The sequence below is a fragment of the Rhincodon typus genome, chromosome 24 (assembly GCF_021869965.1).
Source record: "Rhincodon typus isolate 14 chromosome 24, sRhiTyp1.1, whole genome shotgun sequence".
Taxonomy (NCBI): Eukaryota; Metazoa; Chordata; class Chondrichthyes; order Orectolobiformes; family Rhincodontidae; genus Rhincodon; species Rhincodon typus.
The window spans coordinates 5,100,533-5,114,889 of record NC_063355.1 but is presented as its reverse complement, the minus strand read 5'-3'; the positions used below and the strand labels follow the sequence as shown (position 1 = coordinate 5,114,889).

The window sequence follows — 14,357 nt, the reverse complement described above, 5'->3', positions numbered from 1 at the left end:
TGCCAGCTATGGCCATGCTGGATGGGAATGAGATTTGCTTCCTGCTTCTGTTTCAGAGCCGCCCCGCCCCCCCCCCCAGGTATTCATCCCCAAAACCCATATTTAAAATCTCTTTCCACCCTAGCCCTTTGATCAAAGACCCCAATCTCCCTCTGTAGGCTTGTTGTAGCCTGCATTCTTGTGTCTTTTCATTTTCAAGTGATTCCATGGATGCCCAATAGTTGCCACTGCAGCTGGTGGTGCTGCTAGTTCAAGATAGGCAGCTCTCACAGACTCAAGTTCCTCTTAATTGTGGGAAGAAAACTCAAATCAAGTCAATAAAAGGCAGAAGACAATAAAATGGTTGGTGGCCTAACTCTAACCCTGACTTTTATGCTGGGGCAAGACCCCATGTTCCTGTATAAAATTTCAAGTGGCTATTCAACTGCAGAAAGAGATAAAGGGCATCACAGCCAAACCCAACACTTCCTGGATAAAATACCACATCCTGGCCTGTGTTCCTTTCTCTAACCCAGGATGAGTAAGGCCATGGTGATTCCACAACTCACAACTGACATTTTGTAACTTCATCTGGATAAATGTAATCCTTAACACCCTTCATCTTAAAAAGCCAACTGATTTCAGTTTTAAATGTTTACATTGATACGAGCCTCAACAGATTTTTGAAGCAGAAAGTTCCACATATCCACTTCCATTTGTTTCCTACAAGGTGTAATTTTAATTTTTAAGCTCTCCTTTTGTCCTGGACCACCATGGCAGAAGAGACTGCTTCTTTCCATCTACACTATCAACTCCTTTAATCATCTGAAGAATTTAGATCATCCTTACTTTTCTTTACTCCAGGGAATATAATCGTAGTTTGTGCGATCTGTCCTAATAATTTAACCCTTTTAATCCTGATATAATTCTGATCAATTTACTCTGCACCCTGCAATGCCAGTTTTATCACAACTGCTACTAACCTGGCTGAGGTTGGCTAAACTAGCACATATTAGGGCTGATGCTAGAGCCCTCCCAGCTTTCATACTCAACTCCTTCAGAGTGAATGTGCTGAGCCGCAGTCTTTTACAGATTTATAATCTGTGATTTCAATATGTGAAAATTAGATCTGGAGGAGCTGCAGGATCAATGTGCATTAATATGCCACTTCGTAACGGTAATGATTACATGCCTGGTAATAAAACCTAACTGCACTACATTTGTGGCATGCCACTTGTGCCAGGATTCTTTTTGGTGTTTTGATTTGCAATTGGAAAATGTTCCACAAAAACTTTGCCATTACACTGTTTACCTGGAGGACCAGGTTTGGACATTGGGGCATGGGAGGCCAGAGGTCAATTATGAATCTTACTACTATATATATATCAGTTTTAATTGTTGGTTATAGATTTCATCAGGGGATTTTAGTTGTCATGGTAGGGTTAGTGTCCTGGCCACTATTAATAACACTTGCTTAGCTGGTGTAGTGAATCCAGTGTTCTTGTTGGGATCTGAAGAAGAGTTATATTGGACTCGAAACGTTAACTCTGTTTCTCTGTCTACACATGCTGCTAGTCCTGTTGAGTTTCTCCAGCAATTACTGTTTTTATTTCAGATTTCCAACATCTACTGCATTTTACTTTTATTTGACATCTTGGTTCATTGTGTGACAACAGGACTTGAACGCATTTCATTTTTTATCGGATTACTTGGTTCTTTACGAATAAATTTTTTATCATGTTCTGAATCATTTTGCTCCCCTTTTCAATCTCAAAGAATTATGTTTAACTGAGAATTCTCATGAACAGTAACAAAGCCCTCCATTCAAAATTAACTGGAGGAAAATTTGCAAAACGTATGTAGACTTGTCCTTATAATTTCTTTCTCACCTTCATGCCCCTTTTATGCAAAAAAGTCTAATCACTTTAACAGCCTTTCTCAGATAATTAAATGGGAGCTTTACTGCTTTCACCGTTTAAAAAAATGCATCTTTTATAACAGGTACACTAGAATTTAATTCATGCCTGTGCAAATGTTTCATCAGCAGTTCTCTCTTTTATATTAATATTTTCTCAATTTGATCCACCCCCATGCTGAGCCTCCTGCTTTTAGTTTTGTGAGTAAAGATGTCAGAAGCATAGTTGTTTTGTGACAGGCATTTCAAGGGTGGATCCATAGTAAAGCACAGGAAAACACATTCACGGTTAAAACCGTCACTTTCCACCTTTTCCCAATAATTGAAGTGTTGTGTTGTCATGAAACACACCCTTTGCAGTACAGTAACGTTAATAAAATTTGATCAACTGCCTGGGCGATGGGCTAAAGTATCAGACACACCTGGGACATGAAGTCATGTTAACCAAGATGCAAAATGTGTGCAAAAACAGCTTAATTATTGGGACACAGAATAAACTATTGACCCACAAGGCAAAATAACTGTTACTTTGCATTCCCATTCAAATCCTGATTTCAAAAATTCTCTGTGAATAACAAATACGCCTTAGGTTAACATTTTGTAGCAGCAGAACACAGTTCGGACAGCATGAAGAGATGTTAGGAAAACCTGTTCCATCCTTCAAAGCTTCCTTGTTGACAGCAGTTGTGCCCATGCAACGGTTACACGTTATCTTGCTTTTCCAATTGCAGGTGCAATTCTCGCAAGCAGAGATGCTGAAAGTAGGTTCATATAAAGTGGGAAGTTTGATTTTAATCCCTGAATTGGTTACCATCTTATTCAGCCTTCAGGTGGGATCTGGCAGTGTTTCAAGAGCATCTGTGACTGGAACCACAATCTGGATCCCTGCCTCAGTAGGTCGTCCAACCACTGAAGGGGTGAACTTGATCTGTTTCTGTGCGAGCTACACTCAATATGTACCTATTGAAATTCTGGCACCGAATCTTACAAGAAAGCAGGCAAAAAAGAATCTCAATTCAGATACCTTGTGGATGACATCATTATAATAAATGAAACAGGAGCTGACTACTGGACGCTTACAGGCTGTACAAAATAGCATACATTTCCCTGGGGTCTTCTTTTCCTTCGGTCTGTCATATCTGAAATGGCATTGGGAAGCCGACATACTCTGCAGGTTAGAAATGCTATCAGCAATATTCAGTAAAATGTAGCAGAAAGCTAATATTTTTATTTCTTATTATTTTGTCAATGACATTTTTTCTACCAGAGAAACACCCTTGAGACTGTTGAAATTTTTTTAGATTAGTAAATGAAACCATTGGTTATAAAAAACATTGCCAGAATTATACAGAAAAATCTCAGAATTATTGGAGTGATATTTTGTCATTCATAAATGCATGGCACTGCAGTCCGAGGGTCCTTGAATAGCACTGATACCCAGATCAATTTCCTTCATCCTTACTTCCAATCCATTCAACACTTTTTCTAACACTCTACTGCAAATTATTTATGGAAATGATGGCAGCAAGCCAAGTTTCACAGACCAGTAGATGGACCAAAAAAAATCCTTTATTTGAAAATATAGCAAACCCACAAGAGAGCTCAGCAAGAGGGTGACTGTATTGAGCAAAAGACAGGAGAGCTCCACTTACCCCTGCGTGCTTCAGCAGTCAGCTTCTTGTCATGACGGGCTGTTTTGTGTACACACAATGTTAAGAGTGCCTCCCTGTCCTTCACAGCAGCATCAGTGCCTGCCGCGGGAGGAAGCCAGGATCACTGCAGTACTGTGTCGAAGACAGATCCCAGCAGCTTGCAGCACTCTTCCTTTTCCCCTGCTTCTCCCTGCTTCCTCCAGAATGTGTATGGGTGTGATTTGATTAGAGTGCAGTGATCAAGCTGTCGCGTGTGTGCGTGTGTGTGTGTGTATATGTATGTGTGTGGAAGGCGAGTGGGGGGGGGGCTCTTGAAGGGGGAGTGGGTAGGTCCACGCCAACACCAGCCACAGAGCCAATATTCCTTTTGACAGGAAGGCTTGAGCAGCTCTTACTGAAACCCACTCACAGCAGCTACAGTAGCACAGCTGATCTGTTTGAGGTGCGCGCTAACAGAAAATCACAATGTCCCCCGATTGGCTGCCAGTGGAGGATGCTGTCTGGACTGCCATTACTGCTGGCAAATCATTTGCTTGCTGCCTGCTCCATAGCTGTTCAGGGAAAAGGGGAGTATTTGGAAATGAAGACTACAATCGATTATTATTTCTATCCTTAGTTAATAAGACACCTGCACCAACAAAAATATCTCATATATATAAATCCCTTTGATGATTAAAAGTAACAATGAGTAAAACAGTGTTAGAACTCATCTTGTCCAAGTATTGTTAGCTTTTTGTCTGGTTGGTGCAGTGTATGCTAGCATCCTCACATGCTGTGAGCAGGATTGACATTCTAGTAAGGCAGAGAAGCACAAAGCTGTGCCTGTTAGAAACACATTGCCAGCACGAGGGATATTTTTCCCAATTATTCTGCTGTTCGGCCTTGCTCCATACTGTTGATTCATAATAAAATGCTCCAGTAATGTTTTATATTGCTGAAGTATATCTGTGAGATTTCTGGCTGATGCCCCAAATGGCTGAATTGCAAAGATGATGAGAAAATGTTCTGCTCAGTAGCACCCCTTTATAAATCAAACAGTGACCCAAAATTGCTATTAATATAATTTTCTTTTTCTCTTTGTCTTGTCTTTAGCACTGATCCTAACTATAATACAATCAGAACCTCCCTTTAAGGTTTGGCAGGCTGTGCAAATTTGTTCAGCTCTTGCATGCCCTTAGGCTCAGTATCTTCCCTGAGTCTTGTTATTGCCTTTATGGGCTGTATCAGTAATATAATGCTTGCACTGCTGGTATGTGGGTCTCTTCCAATCTCCCACCAATTGTTTCCATTAAGGGAACCCTGGAGAAACAACAACTTCTTGCATTTATATGGTGCTGTTAACATGGTTAAAGGTTCCAAGGCATTTCATAGGAGCATTATCAAGCAAAATTTGACATTGAAACACATAATTAAGGTGGATATCTGTTTAGAACAACTTGTGCTGTTGCTCCAGAGAATTGAACAGCTTCCTGCTGAAACTACCGTGGGAAATCAAAAGATGGAAGCGCAAAACAAAATTGGAAGATTGCAAAGATCTTCAAATATTGTAGAGATGCTGGAGACTGTTGGAAAGTGGGAGGCAAGGCCAAAGAGGGATTTGGAAATAAGAATGAGAATTTTAAAATTTAGGTGTTGTTGAACTGGGAACTCATACAGATCAGAGAACATGTGGCATGATGGGTGAAAGGGAATTGGTGCAAGCTAGGGCAACAGAATTTTGAAATAGGTCAAATTTGTGTGTTTTGAAAGATGGGAGGTTGGCCAGGAAAACATTAGAATCATCCAATCTGAAGTTAACAAAGGTATGAATGAGGGTTTCAGCAACAATTAAGTTGAGGCAGGGGTGATGGCAGGTCATGATAGAAATGAAATAGGTTATCTTGATGATGGAGTAAATATGTATTTGGAAGCACTGTGCCAGTTTACTGCAGCACAAAGTGTGTGAAGTTTGTTTCAGCCTTAGATAGTTGTTGGGGAAAGGGATGGCCCACCTGGTGCCCCATAGTGGGAAGGGCACTACCGTGGGTACCTCATATAGAAAACCTGAAGCATCAGGACTGGTTGGATCACCATGTTAAAAATGGCTGTAGAAACTGACCTGACACTTACTTCAAAATCGAATTGTACAAGTCCAGTGTAAGAATGTGATAAGCAGTACAGCTGAATGCCCTGTTAGGGTGAAGGACAAGGTTGGTAGGCGTAGGGAATGTCTATAATGACTGGAGAAATTGAAATTTTGGTCAAGAAAAAGAAGGAAGCATATCTCAGGTATAGATAGCAAGGATTGAGTGAATCCCAACAAGAGTATAAAGGTAGTAGGAGTATACTTAAGAGAGAAATGAGGAGGGCAAAATGGGGACATGAAATAGCTTTGGCAAATAGACTTAAGGAGAGTTCAAAGGGATTCTACAAATATATTAAGGACAAAATAGTAACCAGAGAGAGAATAGGGCCCCTTAAAAATCAGCAAGGCCACCTATGTGTGGAACCACAGGAGATGGGGGAGATACTGATTGAGTATTTTGCGTCAGTGTTTACTGTGGAGAAGGATATGAAAGATAGAGAATGTGGGGAAATAAATAGTGACATCTTGAAAAATGTCCATATTACAGAGGAGGAGATGCTGAATGTCTTAAAATGCATAAAGGTGGATAAATCCCCAGGACCTGATTGGGTGTACCTGAGAACTCTGTGGGAAGCTAGGGAAGAGGTTGCTGGGCTCCTTGCTGAGACATTTATATCATCAATAGCCACAGGTGAGGTGTCAAAAGACTGGACGTCGTGCCACTATTTAAGAAAAGTGGTAAGGAAAAGCCAGGGAACTATAGACCGGTGAGCCTGACATCAGTAGTGGACAAGTTGTTGGAGGGAATCTTGACGGACAGGATTTACATGTATTTGGGAAGGCAGGGACTGATTAGGGATAGTCAACATGGCTTTGTGTGTGGGGAATTGTGTCTCACTAACATGATTGAGTTTTTGAAGAAGTAACAAAGAGAATTGATGAGTGCAGAGCAGTGGATGTGATCTATATGGTCTTCAGTAAGGCGTTCAAAAGGGTTCTTCATGATAGACTAGTTAGCAAGGTCAGATCACACAGAATACAGGGAGAACTAGCTATTTGGATACAGAACTGGCTCAAAGGTAGAAGATAGAGGATGGTGGTGGAGAGTTGCTTTTCAAACCGGAGACCTATGACCAGCGGTGTGCCACAAGGATTGGTGCTGGGTCCACTGCTTTTTATAATTTATATAAACGATTTGGATGCAAACATAGGAGGTATGGTAAATAGGTTTGCAGATAACACTAAAATTGGAGGTGTAGTGGACAGCGACAAACGTTACTCCAGTACAACGGGATCTTAATCAGATGGGCCAATGGGCCAAGGAGTGGCAGATGGAGTTTAATTGAAATAAATGTGAGGTGCTGCATTTTGGAAAGGCAAATCAGGGCAGGACTTATACAAGTAATGGTAAGGTCCTGGGGAGTGTTGCTGAACAAAGAGGCCATGAAGTGCAGGTTCGTAGCTCCTTGAAAGTGGAGTCGCAGGTGTTTGGTATGTTTTCCTTTATTGGTCAGTGCATTGAGTATAGGAGTTGGGAGGTCATGATGCAGCTGTATAGGACTTTGGTTCAGCCACTTTTGGAGTATTGCATTCAGTTCTTGTCTCCCTGCTATAGGAAGGATGTTGTGAAACTAGAAAGGGTGCAGAAAAGATTAACAAAGATGCTGCCAGAGTTGGAGAGTTTGAGCTATAGGGAGAGGCTGAATAGGCTGGGGCTATTTTCCCTGGAGCATTTGAGGCTGAGGGGTGACCATAAATAGGTCTTTAAAATCATGAGTGGTATGGATAGGGGAAATAGGCAAGGTCTTTTCCCCAGGACAGGGGGAGTCCAAAACCAGAGGTCATAGGTTTGAGGTGAGAGGGGTAAGATATAAAAGGGACATAAGGGCCAACTTTTTCATGCAGAGGGTGCTGCATGTATGAAATGAGCTGCCAGAGGAAGTGGTGGAGGCTGATACAATTACAACATTTAAAAGGCATCTGGATGGGTATATGAATTGGAAGGGTTTAGAGGGTTATGGGCCAAATGCTGGCAAATGGGACTAGATTTATACAGGATATCTGGTGGGCATGGACAAGTTGAACCAAAGGGTCTGATTCCGTACTGTATGCCTCTATGACTCGATGATCCTATGACACATCAGTTGTGCAAGGAAGCTCCCAATTGGCACCTTTCAGAAGAAGATTCATCATGAAGGTGCCAAGTCTACTATCTCTTCCATGCCAGGTGGAGACCAAGCACAAGCAGCAGAGGATGTGGGCAGAAATCCGACCCACCCGTGATTCTTCTTCTGTTTGGAGTCTTGGACAAGAAATTTTCATGGATCATTGGGGATGTTGTATTACTTCATGGATGAATTTGATCCAGTTACATGGGCTGCTGGGGGGAAGGAGGGAGGGATAAGGAAATGGGAGGGGGGAGGAGGAAGATGGGCATAACCATACGCTCGCTACCTCCCATCCTGTGTTCTCAGTACTTCCTCTGTCCATACTCCTCCCCATCTACCCACTCCCATATCCTGTCCTCACTTCCTGCCTCAATCTCTATCTCACTCCATCCCGTCCTCACTCCCACCATCCCCTCATCCTTACAGAATCTGTACTGTGACTCTGGTAGTATCTCTCCAGCCATTGACAGGAAGCGATTGATGAGAATTAAGGGGAGGCAATGGCCTAGTGCTATTATTGCTAGACTAATAGCCCAGAAACTCAAACAATGTTCTGGGGACCTGGGTTTGAAACCTGCCATGGCAGATGGTGGAATTTGAATTCAATGAAGAATCTGGAATTAAGAGTCTAATGATGACACAAAATCATTGTCTATTGTTGGAAAAACCGATCTGGTTCGCTAATATCCTTTAGGGAAGGAAATCTGCCATCCTTACCTGGTCTGGCCTATATGTGACTCCAGACCCACAGCAATGTGGTTGATTCTGAACTCTGAATTCTGGGCAGCTAAGGATGGGCAATAAATGCTGGCCTAGCCACAGATCCCATATTCTGTGAGTGAATTTTTTTAAAAAGTTGCAATGACCTTTCTGTGGTGGATAGCAGGAAGCCCCCTCTCTTCAATTGATGCCTTTTCTTGAAGATGGTCACAATTACAGCATCCACTCTCCTTCCAGAGAGATATGGTCATGTATTTGTGCTAAGAATGCTTTTCTACTACATTCGGAAGGAATTCTATCTGTGCCAGTGGCCTTATTGCCTTCAGCTGTTGGATGGCCTTTCCAACCTCATGTCATGCTGGTGTTGTGCTGAGGTTATTATGGATAGCATGCTGTTAGATGTGGTCAAGGCCTTTCACATCAAGGATCGAGTTTGGCTGAGAAGAAGTGCTCCTTCCAGTAACCACTGATTGCCTCTCTGTCCTTGATTCCTTGATTCCTTCATTCCTGGCTCCCTTGAAGTAGGCCCTTTGGTGGTTGGGCCGTAGAAGGTCTTGACTGTGCTGAAGAATTGACACACATTGTAATTGTTGCTGGATTTCCTGTGCTCTTTCCACCCATGTTCTTTGGGTTGTGGCCTTTGTTGTTGGACATCAGCCTTCATATGACTGTTTACCTTTTCTCATTTCTTCAAATTTTGGTTTTGCTCCCAGTTTAGGAGTGCCTCGTGCTTAAAATTTAGTAGTTTCTAGGTTGCCTGATTATTCTTGTCAAACCAGTCTTGATGCTTCCTAGCTGAGAAACCAGAGTCTCCTCACAAGTACTGTTGAAATTGAATTTGATGGCAGACACACTGTGGACATTTTATGGTTCCTGTTCATTGGAAAATGAAAGGCTTGCAGCCACTAAAAACATTGTGGAGAAGACCATCGATGTTCCTAAGCAATGATTCTGCTACCAGCATCACTTGGGAAGAGCTCAGCATCCTCCTCAACAATATCATCTTGAGGAGACAGCTATTGCCACTGGGAACCGGCCTTTCTTGGAAGGGAGGAGGAGGAAGACGTGGAGGAGACAGGCAGGAAGCAATTTGGAACCCTTCATTCCAGAAGGACTGTGCAAGAATACCTGTTCTGACCCTCCTACTCTTTGGGAGTCTTTTACCACCGTGGCCCACCATTCCCCACCTTACCGTCCAACTGGAAGATCGCATCAGTGTCATCTTGGCCAAAGGCCTACAATCGAAACTGCCACCATGACACTTTATCAAAAAGTAAATCCATTTCTTTAAACAGCAATGAACTAATGATCTTGTGCATTTCTGTTAGTGCCACTCTTCCATGTTGCTCTGCCTGTATCTGTGCTCCAATGCAGCATTCCCTCAGTAGTTGCAAAATGGCTGCAGGCTTTCATGGGTGACACCGCAGGTGGTCTTGCAGTACAGTTTCAAGCAGCTCTACACGAAAAAGGCCTGGCTTCGATTGCACCATCTCATCATTGGAGGCAGCAGTCTAGATTGGCTGGCTGACAGACATCAACAAGGGCAATGGCAGTGCTCTGAACATAGATACTGTCACCCTGATCATGCTTGATACTTGAGACAGTTGCAACACTTGCGGCTGTCTTTCTGTCACTGAAGCTTCCGATTAACAACAACAGACGGCCCTTAAGAGCTGAAGACTGGCTGGAACATACGTTAACTTTCATGCAATGCAGGCCCTGTTAAACAGCCAGCCAGTAATATGAATCATACTCATCTGCCACAGAAAACAGGAAAATAAGATGGCAGCACAAAATCTGCATGCTGCCTGCCTCAGCAGGATGGACCACAATTCATAATCTCCATGCCTGAAAATGCATGCAAATATTTAGATCCAATTGTTTACTCTTTTTTTTGCCAAAACTGTGCTTTCTGACTGTGTCTTATTCTTAAAACGTCTTTAAACATTCCAATTAGTCAACTTAGACCTTGAATCTACCTCAGTAAAATGAAGGTCAGACCAATTCTATGGTGGATGCATGATTCTCTCTTCCAGATTACCTGATAGGCAGTGAAGTTGAAATAATCTCCATAAATTACTGTTTCTGAACTTCAGCTGTAATGTACTGTTAGGACCAACACCTGTATGCTTTCAAACTAAATGGTGCCATTTCTAAAGCAGTTGTTTTTCAGGCATAGTAGGTACATAGAATTGACCACTCTCTCTATGTTAGACATCTTGACCTTTATGCTGTGTTTGAAGCCCCAGCATAACTTGAGTTCCTCCTTCTGAATGACTGTGTGCAAACCCATAGACATATTGCCCAGTCCACTGAACATTTCTTGCTCTGGACCTGTCAGCTTTCTACAATAATATTCTGTTGAAATCAACTCTGCACGAGAACGAGAACATCAAGTTGATTACGACCCTTCATCAATGTTCTGATGAAGTTCACTGATCTGAAATGTTAACACTGTTTGTTTCCACAGATACTGCCTGACCTGCTGACTATTTCTAGAATTTTCTATTTTTTGTTTCAGAACTCCAACATCTGCGGTATTTTGCTTTTATTCAATAGAGTAGAAATTCATCTTGATGAATATTGTAAAATGGACAGGATTACAACTGCCAGTTATACCCCAATGTTCAATGGAATTTATTGGATCTGAATATCAGTATAAAAGGCGACATTTGTGATCCTGTTGAAGGTAAACTTCTAAGCCATAGAGGTTCTTAGAGCAGAGATAATTAAGTGGAGGTGATGATGAGGGATTCTTGGTGCCAAACTCTGACATGATGCTTCCAAGGATGAAACTGAATAACAATGCATCTTCAGGAAAGCTGGGTTTGAAGTGACACATTATCGACACCTAAAATGTTGTAACATTTTGATGGAGGACTAATAAGAAGCTGCTGTTTTCAGTGGCAGAACTGTCAGTAATCAGAGGACACAGCTTTAAGATGATTAGCAGAAAAACTAGAGACACCATGAGAATGTGTTTTATTACCCACTGAGTGAAGGATGGTGATTTTTTTGTAATTTTAAAATATAATTGCGTAAGTGTTTCATAAGCAAACATTTACAGGGATGCAGGAAAGAGTAAAAAAATGAGACTAATTGAATAACTTCATCAAACAGTCAGCACAGATACATTGGGCCAAATGGCTTGTTTCTCTGCTATATTGGAAGAGCTGAGATTGTCCTACTTACAGAAGATTGAGAGGCATTTGGTGAAGATGTTCAAAATCAAAAATCAAATTCTTGACCTCTGCCACCTAGCTAGCAAGTCCATGGGGACAGCATCATTTGCAAGTTTCCTACCAAGCCACATAGCATCCTGACTTGGAACTATATCACATTCCTTCACTGTCATTGGCTCAGAATCCTGAAACTCCCTTCCTAATAGCACTGTGGATGTACCTACTCCTCATGGAGACCTTCTGTTCAAGACTACAATGCACCACCACCTTCTCAAGGACATTTAGGGATGAAAAGCAAATCCTGGCATGGTCATCGATGCTTACATCACATGAAACCATAAAAAAAGGTGAATGACAAAATATCCAATTTGAGGAAAAGACTTTTTTAATTTGCAAGTGTTTAGGATCTGAAATACATTCTCTGACAGTGTGCTGGAGACAAATTGAACCACGGGTTCAAAGTAGAATTGGATAATTATATAAAGAGAAAAAAATGCAGGATTGTGGGGAAAAAAGCAGGGGAAAGAAATTAGCTGAGTTGCTTTTGCAGAGAGCTGGCACATACATGATGGGCTGAATGGACTCCTGTGCTGTAAACACTGTATAATCCCGTGTATAATTCTGTGATTCTAGAGTATCAGATATGAATAATCAATTATCTTTGCCCCGTCTCCTACAATTTCTCCCACCATCTCCTGAAAGCATCAACTCATTGCTGGAATGCATGGATGCAGGGTTGCTGGCTGCCTGTTAGTACCTTGGAAACCTTAAGAACCAAGCTTTATCCTTGTTCACCCAGTTTCAATGCATGAGTATGTCTTAGGCTTTTCTTGTCCAGATCATGAATAAGTCTCAAGATTTGGATAATTGTCTATTGAATAGTGGAAAAGGAGGGCACCTCAATCTTATTGATTGTGTATTCTCTGGTATTTAGGAACACCAGGATGATACTTGTGCCCTGGAGGAGCTCAAGCTGTTGCTCCTTGAGCAGCAACTAGTGTTGCTACAGTGGTCAGCAAGGCTCAGAGCTCCATTCATAGCACTTTTCAGCACATGGTCATCCTGTACCCTTAGACTTCACAGAAGGAGAGGGAATAGATCACTACCAGGTAGAAAGGAGGAGTTAGGCAGCAGTCTCCTTGGTGCATCTGGCTGTCTGAGCAGTATTCAGTTCTGTGGTGCAATTGATCATTCGTTTGGGAAGAGCTGGTAGAGCTGGGTCTAGGCGTCAAAGATGGCTCAGAGATAGAGGGTAAGGTTTGGAGGAGGAAGAGGTTATGAAGGCTTTTACATTTAATATTGCTTGGAAGACTTAGATTTTAAAGGATTCTGGGAAATTGATTTATTTCAAGTTTTATGGAAATATCTTGAGAGGATTTCTTAAAAGTGGTCAATGGAAGCTTATTGTGGACATTGAAGACGTTTATTTAAAACAAGACTTCCAGTAAATTACATGACTGATGATAACTGCTTGCTTTGCTTAGACCCTTGCTTTTTTTTTAAACACTGTTTGGGTTGAAGAGATCCTTCCTTTACTTGGTTTAGTTAGAAAGAAGCCTGCTAAGAACAAGCTGACTTGCAAAAAAACCTGACCATAACAATTTGAGTTGGAAGAAATCTTGCTAAAACCTTGCTGCCCCCGATCGCTCTCATTTCTGAAAAGAAAACCATCTTTATGTGTTCAGGGTGAAATCTACTTGTTCTTCTGAAAGAATGATTGAAGAAACATTTGAAGATTGTACTTCCAGATTAATCTGTGTCTGCAAGACTTCAGAGATAACCATGCAAGATTAGCAACTTGACCTCATGTGCCATAGCTTCAGAGCAACTGATTCTGGAACATTTTGTGTGGTATCCTTTTACCCCCATGAATAATGCATTGGTCAAAGTATTTTCTTTTTCAGAAAACCAGTCTCTGCAGGGAAATCTGGTTTTCTCATATGGTCCTGAGGAATATGTGTGTGTTTGTGATTTTTTTGGAATTTATAGAGTGCAAAACTTTTATACATTTCTTTACTGACTGTGTCTATTAATGCATGTTTATTGAATAAGTTTTGTTTTAATAATAAATGCATAATTTCCACAATCCTTTAAAATAGTTGATAGATCTTATTGTTTAAAACCTGAAGTACATGATGTATTCAGTTGGGTCAACTTGGTAACTGGGATAAGTATTTTTATTTTACATTGTGACCTGAGGTGTAGTGGGACTAGAGCAATAGTGTACTTCCCCAGCCTTGGTCATAACAGAAGTCAGAAAAGCAGTCATTGTAGGAAATTCAATAGGGAATCAAAGGCTTTTTCTGTGACTACAGACATGATTCCAGTTTGCCTTCTTTATGTCAGAGCCAAAGATGTCATTGAGCAGCTTTAGGAATCCTACATTGCGATAGGTAAGAAACCATAGGGTGTTGTTGATATTGCTACCATTGAAATGGGTGGAAAGAGGAGTGAGCTCTTGCTGAAAATTTCTTTAAAACTAGAAAAGAAGTGAATAAGCAGGGCCTCAAAGGTAGTGTAGCAGCTTGTGACTGCTCAAGTAAAATAAAATCATTAAAAAGAAAAGCTAGAAATACAAGCACAGCAACTAAAATAAACAGGGCACAGAAATTGGCCAAAGAGCAAGGTATGCTAGGAATACCTCGGCCAAAGAGCAAGGTATGCTAGGAATACCTC

General features: G+C 41.4%; 2 protein-coding genes across 2 annotated transcripts in view; one reads left to right on the top strand and one right to left on the bottom strand.

Annotated features, from left to right (window-relative positions):
* Nucleotides 1–3,851, bottom strand: part of gnaz (guanine nucleotide binding protein (G protein), alpha z polypeptide) — a 339,095-nt gene extending 335,244 nt beyond the window's left edge. Inside the window, exon 1 of the mRNA XM_048611487.1 lies at nucleotides 3,547–3,851. The gene's annotated coding sequence lies outside the window, so the exon portion shown is untranslated. The remainder of the gene's footprint in view (nucleotides 1–3,546) is intronic.
* Nucleotides 1–14,357, top strand: part of rsph14 (radial spoke head 14 homolog) — a 665,166-nt gene that overhangs the window by 404,398 nt on the left and 246,411 nt on the right. The gene's annotated exons all lie outside the window — the stretch shown is intronic.